Source organism: Sinocyclocheilus grahami, unplaced genomic scaffold (assembly GCF_001515645.1).
Source record: "Sinocyclocheilus grahami isolate Dianchi unplaced genomic scaffold, SAMN03320097.WGS_v1.1 scaffold16.1, whole genome shotgun sequence".
NCBI classification, from domain to species: domain Eukaryota; kingdom Metazoa; phylum Chordata; class Actinopteri; order Cypriniformes; family Cyprinidae; genus Sinocyclocheilus; species Sinocyclocheilus grahami.
In genome coordinates this window covers 5,018,490-5,027,722 of record NW_015505195.1, presented here as the reverse complement: position 1 = coordinate 5,027,722, position 9,233 = coordinate 5,018,490, and the positions used below count along the sequence as shown (strand labels likewise).

Sequence of the window (9,233 nt, the reverse complement as noted above, 5' to 3'; positions counted from 1 at the left end):
CCGGAGAGAGCACATGGATAAAGTGTGCGCAGTAGTAATGACGCTTACGATACTTCCTTTTTTCATCCAAAACAGTGGTGTAATAATGGTGGGCGAATCTTTGAGGATTACAATAATGTTCATGCCGTGTTTTACAACACACACGGCACTGTGCTTCTGGAACAGAGTTTCGATTGTCTTTAGTAGCGTTTGCGCCGACGTCATAGCGAACCGTAACCCATTAGATCAACGACAGCCTGCTGCAGCGAGCAGACCACCAAGAGTGACACCCACCTGCAAGCTCATCGACGGAATGTGAAGGAAACAAAACAGCCACAGTTCGTTACAAATACAAAACTTTTATAAATGCATATACACGTTTTTTATTAATGCACAGAGTTAGCAAACTATGTCAGTTTAGGTCAAACGGAGTAAAATTTAGGAGTAAAATTTCGTAGACATGGTTTGAAGGCTTTTTTGCACTCTAAAAATATTTTCTCAATCTGAACATATTCTTAACTGTAAAAATGGAAAAAAGAGTAAACATGCTAAACCTATTCATTGACAAACTGAATAGTACATTGTAAAATTTTTATTATTGTTATTTTTTAAGTAATAGGCTACGTTTTAATGATCTAATGGCATGTGGGAACCTTCAAGTTTGTTTGGATTCTTATGTTTAAAATAATTGATTTCTTTTTTTTGTTATTAATTAACTTTTGTGTTGTTTAGGATATTTATTTAGCCTGCCTAATGTTAATAGCATGTATTTACGTTTCTTTTTAACAAAAAATAAAATCAAAAATAGAAATAACTGCATAAACCAACTAGCCAAACATGAGGTTAAATAAAATAAAATAATATAAACTCGAGTAAAAGTGTTCTTGTTTTAAGAAGACTGTGACCAAGAATGAAAATGCACAATTAGTGCTAATTATTAAAAAATTATTTGTCCGTGAATTAATTTGCACTTGTTGACAGTATATCTTAGATGAGCGATTTTCAAAGTGTCACCAAAACAAATATATTTTATAGGCTATCCCATACTTGCCTCGTATATTTGATCATAACTTTCGCATGCTTAATGAGAGGCATGCAGTCCTATTCATTATCAATTCAAATACATCTTGATTGAAGTATTTGGGTAAAGAGTCACGGCGAGTTCATGTGTTCCCAGTGTCGCGCGGCGCTGTCCAATCACCTCCAATCATAGGCGGTCCGATCCGTCCCTGTTTCACACAGCGTTTCCTCCCCGTCCCTGCCTCCTCCTCCTCCTCCTCATCCTCTCCTCCCCTCCGCTTGGCTGCCTTATCATCGCTTCCTTATTGCCAAACCTGCAAAGACAGGGCTGTACTGAATGCAGCGTAATTTTGACCCATGTTCCATTAGCTGAGCGGCCCTGAGGGCACGAGGCTACCGCGCGGGACTGTAATGCTACACTGTCCTCCCTCTCCGGCCAGTTCATCCTCAGCAGCGCAGAGCTATGGACCTCAACCCGTAGTGCTCTTCCAACACGGCGTATCTGCAGTCACCTGCGACTCCAGTAGGCAATCAATATTGATAGAGAATTGTAAAGGATTACAGCCATAAGGCAATACGTCGGGCGGGGGGAGGCTGGAATTATGAAGGTATGTGACAGACCATCGCATTATTGCTTGGCTGACCATCCGATACTACTGCCATATGCTTTTATCCATTCATTTCTGTAGGTGTACCGCACGAATTCTATTATGTCCTTGCGTGGCGACTGATGCCAGGAGAGCCGCTTTGCCTTTGCAGCATTTAACGCCGCGCGGGCTCTCCTTGTCAGCTGCTCTGTTTGTCAACTATCTCCACCACATCTTCTACCGCGATTCATTTCAATCTGCATGTGCTACTCGTTTCTATCTTTAATAAAAGATGTTCGCGTGAAAGCGCCTCTCAGACAACAATAGGAGTACATTAGCGCGAGCGCGTGAGTGAACTGTTGGTCCACGTAACGTTAGTAAAACAGCGGCCTCGAGCACTCCTGTTTGGAGGCAACGTAACCCTGTCAGGTTTAAACGAATATGGGTGTTTTTCTCTCTGTGTGTGTGTGTGTGTGTGAGAGAGAGAGAGAGACACAGAAAGTGTAGAGTGTGTAATGCGAGAGCGAGCAGGTGCTGAGAAAATGTGAAAATGTAGTTGCGACTCTCCGTGCTGTGTGTTTGCAGTGATGTGAGATGAGATGTGGGATTCATAGTCCACTCTGCTGGTAAATAATGACCATTGCAGTCATTGGCTAGCAGCATGCAGCCCCTCTCGGCACCATCATAACCCTCCACAGCGTTTATGGCCACACACTTACAGCATATCAGTGTGTTTTATTGTGAGATCTCAGGCATGTTATGAGGAGAAATGGTAGTTACATGTGTTTGTCCGCTGAGCTATCTGTGAGGGAATTTGGCAGGGCATGTGTCATTCAGCAAACAGTCCATTGTTAAACAGAATTAGAATAAGATTCATTGCCAAGTATGTTTACACACACACTGTGTGTGTGTGTGTGTGTGAGAGAGAGAGACACAGAAAGTGTAGAGTGTGTAATGCGAGAGCGAGCAGGTGCTGAGAAAATGTGTCAAACCAGTTGCGACTCTCCGTGCTGTGTGTTTGCAGTGATGTGAGATGAGATGTGGGATTCATAGTCCACTCTGCTGGTAAATAATGACCATTGCAGTCATTGGCTAGCAGCATGCAGCCCCTCTCGGCACCATCATAACCCTCCACAGCGTTTATGGCCACACACTTACAGCATATCAGTGTGTTTTATTGTGAGATCTCAGGCATGTTATGAGGAGAAATGGTAGTTACATGTGTTTGTCCGCTGAGCTATCTGTGAGGGAATTTGGCAGGGCATGTGTCATTCAGCAAACAGTCCATTGTTAAACAGAATTAGAATAAGATTCATTGCCAAGTATGTTTACACACACACAAACACACACACACACACACACACACACACACACACACACACACACACACACACACACACAAAATGGTCTTGAAGCTTCCAGTAGGCTACATAGAAAAAAATAAAAATACAACTAGACAAATAATATTAATGTAGACAATACACAAGATAGAAGAAAATAATCTATGTAGAGATACAATTATGCAAGAGAATGTGAATAAGAAAGGAACAAAATAAAATTATAAAAAAAAAAAAATGCACGTGACCCTAAAGAAGGTCATCCATGTCTTGGAAGATACCAAGAAAACTAGAAAACTAAAACCATAAAAACTCTTGTTACTTGAAATAAAATAAATATGAACTGAAATAAAATTGAAATAAAATAAACATTAACTGAAATAAAATAAAATATAATAATACTTTTTTGTATTTAGTATGAACTAAATATTTGATGTTTTAGTGTTAACTCACTAAAACTGAAATAAATAATTAAAATGATTAATATTAATGATATTAATTAATAATAATAAAATGACAAACACACAAAATGGAAAATATATTATAAAAAACGAATAAATAAATGAAAATATAAAAAAATATAATACTAACTATAATAGCATATTACAAAAATATCTCTGGTCCTCAGATCAGAACAATTTAGTCATCACATGCTCACACTCAAAAGTTTATTGGCATGACAAGCGATCAGCATGACAACTCCAGGTTTACATTGCTAAAGCATTTGTAAACATTATATTCACATTATCACACACATTATGCTCATTTTTATCCATTTTGCATATGATAAAGTATGTAAAAATATGATAAAGTATGTCAATCACTGACACTTTGGCATGTTGCAGAACTGCCTCCCTCCGTCACTCTTCTGTATCTCACTCTATCCTTCCCCCAGGCAACACAGTTTCATACCTCTCCTCTCCTGTCCTCTGCTCTCCCCGTTACATTTACTTGTTACTCTTGTAAAAGCTGCTAGCATGAAGGTTATGGACTTAAATCAACAGCCAATAGTGTCCTCATGCAAATGAGCCTGAGCAGGTGTGCATTGTGGGTATTCATATGTATGAGCATGTGTGCAGGTGCTGTAAAATTTCATCTCTGGAATACATAGTGGACTTGCATGTAATGTGTCAATTTGCAGTGAAAAGACACTTTCAGTGTCGGAATCTGGTTATAAAAGCGACAAGTTGCTGAAATTATTGCATTTGAGCTTGGGAATTGTAGTCCTAAATAAATGTGACTTAAATCATGTTAGAATCACGTCTAGAGTGACCTCTTTTAACTGAAGAGGTTTGTTCTGAGTTCCAGATTGTTTGTTTTTATTGTGGAACCTTGACTGCTGATGTGGAGAAAAAACAAACCCCATGGCTCTTCATCGCTCTGGACGCTTTAATGGTTCAGTACATAACAGCAGACTGATGTACCTGAGGCTCTCTACACAGCAGCGATTCGCAGTGTGATGCCGCAGAGAGATTTTAAACATGTCTCAGAGTGATTCAATATTATTGGGATCTGATTTGTGGAAGTTTGAGTTTTATTTGGCTGTACCTTTTCCATCGAAAAGAACTTCTGAAGACATTTTCTGCCTATGCCAAGCTGATCTTGCTTAAGAAATCCTGCTTAAAACAGCCTAAACTGTTTTGCTGTTTTTAGCTGGTTTAAGAGGCCCTGACCAGATGTAAAGTGCTGCAAACCCATCTGAAACCAGGCAACAGACCAGCCTGGAAGACTAAATAAAATGAGTAAACCAAGTTAGGATTTTTTCCAGAGCAGAGGGTGATGATGTGTAGTCTTGTGTTTCTCTAATTTGGGAGATCAAGTTAATGTTCAGTTCTACAATACAATAAGATCAAGACATCCCATAATCATTTGCTTCACGGGGTCGAAATCAAATTTCCATTCTTCTCTGATTTTCAGTCTTGTTCACAGCATGAACAAATAATTGACATTAAGAGTTGCTGCGTTAGATGTCGACAAAATGTCAAACAAGCAGTGGGATCTCAGCACCCAAATATCCCACCTCAGAATGCCATCCACAAAACTTTCTTCTACATCTCTCTTCTTAGCCCAGTGACATCTGGACATTTAGTTTTCATTTAGGTAGAGCTCTAACCTTATAGTAGGTTTGAAGTCACATTTTGAAAACCGTAAGGGAAGAGTTTTCAACATTCCACTTTTGCTCTACTGTAGCTTGAGTATTAATCCAGCTTATACTTAAAACTTGGCATTGTGTACTACATATTGCTGTTTTATTTACACTACCATGTCAAAAGTTTGGAATAATTACATTTTGTTATGTTTTCGAAAGAAGTCTCTTATGCTCATCAAGGCTTCATTTATTTAACAAAAATCTGTAAAAACAGTAATAGAATGAAATATTAATCAAATAAAAAATAGCTTTTCTATTTGAATATATTCGAATTAAAATGTAATTTATTCCTGTGATGGAAAAGCTGAATTTTCAGCAGTTATTAGTGTTTATTATTAGTGTTATCAGTTATTCAGCAGTCTTCAGTGTCACATGATCCTTCAGAAATCTTATATAAATATGCTGATTAAGTGCTCAAAACATTTCTTATTGTTATAAATGTTGAAAAATGTTTATAAAAAATATGTTAGTATTTTTGTTTTGGAAACATCTTTTGATCAAATAAATGCAGCCTCAGCAAACATACGAGAATTTTGACTGGCAGTTAAGTCGCTTTGGATGAAAGCATGAATGAATAAATGTAAAATAGTCATGTTGCATAGTCATCATATCGAAGATTTCCTGATGCTGTTCGTGCAAACGTAGTTGACTTGGAAGTACACTGGCCATTTGAATGACTTTGAAATGGATCTGTTGCATTGGAAACATTAATTCTTTGCAGGTCTGCCTTAAATGCTCTTGAACGGTATGAAAAACACGAACAGTTCTTTTGTTTGGGGTTATTTTGTTTGGGGTTATACGTTCTTTATTCATAAGTAGGATAGGGTGGCAGTTTTGGGCACCTTTCCAAAGTACTTAATCAATTATTCTCAACATCTTAGCAGCCCATGAAGACTCAGCATGCATATGTAATGCAGAGGATACAAGCAGGATTTAATCAAAGAGGGAAAGGGCTTTAGATGAGTATTAATCCAGCTTATACTTAAAACTTGGCATTGTGTACTACATATTGCTGTTTTATTTACACTACCATGTCAAAAGTTTGGAATAATTACATTTTGTTATGTTTTCGAAAGAAGTCTCTTATGCTCATCAAGGCTTCATTTATTTAACAAAAATCTGTAAAAACAGTAATAGAATGAAATATTAATCAAATAAAAAATAGCTTTTCTATTTGAATATATTCGAATTAAAATGTAATTTATTCCTGTGATGGAAAAGCTGAATTTTCAGCAGTTATTAGTGTTTATTATTAGTGTTATCAGTTATTCAGCAGTCTTCAGTGTCACATGATCCTTCAGAAATCTTATATAAATATGCTGATTAAGTGCTCAAAACATTTCTTATTGTTATAAATGTTGAAAAATGTTTATAAAAAATATGTTAGTATTTTTGTTTTGGAAACATCTTTTGATCAAATAAATGCAGCCTCAGCAAACATACGAGAATTTTGACTGGCAGTTAAGTCGCTTTGGATGAAAGCATGAATGAATAAATGTAAAATAGTCATGTTGCATAGTCATCATATCGAAGATTTCCTGATGCTGTTCGTGCAAACGTAGTTGACTTGGAAGTACACTGGCCATTTGAATGACTTTGAAATGGATCTGTTGCATTGGAAACATTAATTCTTTGCAGGTCTGCCTTAAATGCTCTTGAACGGTATGAAAAACACGAACAGTTCTTTTGTTTGGGGTTATTTTGTTTGGGGTTATACGTTCTTTATTCATAAGTAGGATAGGGTGGCAGTTTTGGGCACCTTTCCAAAGTACTTAATCAATTATTCTCAACATCTTAGCAGCCCATGAAGACTCAGCATGCATATGTAATGCAGAGGATACAAGCAGGATTTAATCAAAGAGGGAAAGGGCTTTAGATCTTGATAAAATACACAGATGTCACACAACAGTGATATACGTGAAGAAACTTGCCTTCGGCTGTAGGGGTATGTCTATGACACGTGAAACATCATCCCAGAGGGATTCCAGAAACATAGCGAACAAAGTGGTAGACAAGATCCAGATGTATATTTAAAGCTAATTTATATATTAATCTTGTATCCTAAGTGCTGAGTCTTATTTTACCTGCATAAGAGGGTTTCCAGCTAACTGTACACACTCATTTCACATTCACACTGTACTGTGTGTGCTCAAGTGAGGTGCGAACACACTGCGGCAAGTTGGATGGACTTTGATACCGGGCATTTGAAGTGCTCACCCCACTGTTTGCTTTTAGTTTTTAAGGTGACTCGCTCTGCTATTTCTCCACAGCTCCAGGCAGAGTCTGTACAACCTGGAGTAATAACTTTCTCTCTCTTTGTGAGGTAATGGAAAAGACCTGCAGCGCCAGAATGCACAGTCTCCTCTCCTCTCCTCCCTGAGTTTACTGCAATGGTGTTACTGTAACTGTAGCTCTGTTGGTATTGTCCATTTAAAGACTCAGCCACCCCACCCTCGCTGATGTATATCAGACGATGCATTAACTAGTGTGTTATCTTTGCACTGCAGGATTGTAATCAGAAAGGCTGAAGTGTGTTATGTAATTTTCAGATGAGTTGCGTTTGTTGTTGCTTGGATTCTAGTGTCTTTAGCTTTTGATTAAATTCTATAGAGACTATATGAGTTGCTATATGTCTAAGCAGCAGGGACATGCATGCAGAGAAAGAGAGAGAGGGCCTTCTGCAGCCAAACCTGATGCGTAATTTGGCAGATCCTCTGTGATACTGATTTGTTGTGTATTTAAAATTTTTTTTACTTTACCATCTTTAGTGGAAAGCCCCGTTGATTTTGCTGGCAAAAACATGTACATTTTTGGTAGCAGAATCGTTGACACCTGAAATAGATCAATGCATTTTTAATGAGCCTGTGTAAATTGTGTTTGTGGATGGAATCACCCCCCACTGCGGTTTGACCATCTGTTTGCTTGTTTTGTTTCAATTTGGAGACGCGTATCATGTGTTTAGCTTGTGGAATACCACTGGGATTGGTTTGATTTAAGAAAAAAAAAGTATCTTATGCTCATCAAGTCTGCATATTTTTAATAAAATAAATGCAGACTTGATGAGCATAAGAGACTTCTTTTAAACGTAACCTTTCAATATATTTTAAAATTAAATTTATTACTGCGATAGCAGCCATTACTCCCAGTCTTCAGTGTCACATGATTCTTCAGAAATTCATGGAAACTTTTTTCAGCATTCTTTAATGAATAGAAAGTTCAAAAGAACAATATTTATTTGAAATTGATACATTTACTGTCACCTTTAATTAATTTAATGTGTCCTTGATGAGTAAGTAATAATTTTTTATATGTATAAGCAATAATTAAAAAAAATCTTAATGATTCCAAACTTTTGAACAGTAGTGTAGGTTAAATGCATATTTAAAATATGTTTGTTACTTAAGGCTGTCACTATAACCAATAAACAAATATGATGACATTCATGATAAGAGACACACAGGAAAAATGTTTGAGACTTCAAAATGATCCGAAATTATTCATATTCAATTAAACTATTTTGAAAACAAAAATTTTGGTTGGTTACCCTGAATATGTTTTTGTGCAAAGACCCTGATTTGTAGGTAACCCTGCAGAAAACCCTATGCTAGTTTAAGGTGGTCTTCTGACCTGTCCAAGCTGGTCTTCAGTTGGTTTAACTTGGTAGACAGCTGGGGCCCGTTCTTCGTACGTTGCTAACTCAGTTAGCTGGATTTGATTGTTGACGATTTGGCATGATCTTGGATTATTTGGTTCTTCGAAGCTCATCCTGGAGTTGCTGTCATAGCAACAGGTCCGTAAGCTTAAACCTGCTCTGGAGCAGGTTTATTTCATGTAAACAGGATTAGATCGCATCTATTTAAGCAGAACTGATACTTAAAATCTGTATGCTACCACCGCTACTTTATTACAAGTGTATCCTACTGATCCAGGGACAATAATTTAAAATAATAATCATTTAAAAATTAATTTAAAGATAGTATAATAATGTTGTGTAGTCTTTAATACTATAGACACAGCCGGTTTTACTCAATGAAAGATTTATTCGTCATAAAATGATTACTTCATAATTGTATTCGAGTCTTACACACATGCTATACAGATAATGTAGAGTCGTGCATTAATTTGAGTGGTGACAGCTATTATGGGAGTGGCTTGATGGAG

General features: G+C 37.1%; 1 protein-coding gene across 1 annotated transcript in view; it reads left to right on the top strand.

The window, feature by feature from the left end:
• The first annotated feature begins 1,277 nt into the window (after positions 1-1,277).
• Positions 1,278-9,233, top strand: part of LOC107550107 (membrane-associated guanylate kinase, WW and PDZ domain-containing protein 3-like) — a 43,127-nt gene continuing 35,171 nt past the window's right edge. The window contains exon 1 of the mRNA XM_016231334.1: positions 1,278-1,607. The gene's annotated coding sequence lies outside the window, so the exon portion shown is untranslated. The remainder of the gene's footprint in view (positions 1,608-9,233) is intronic.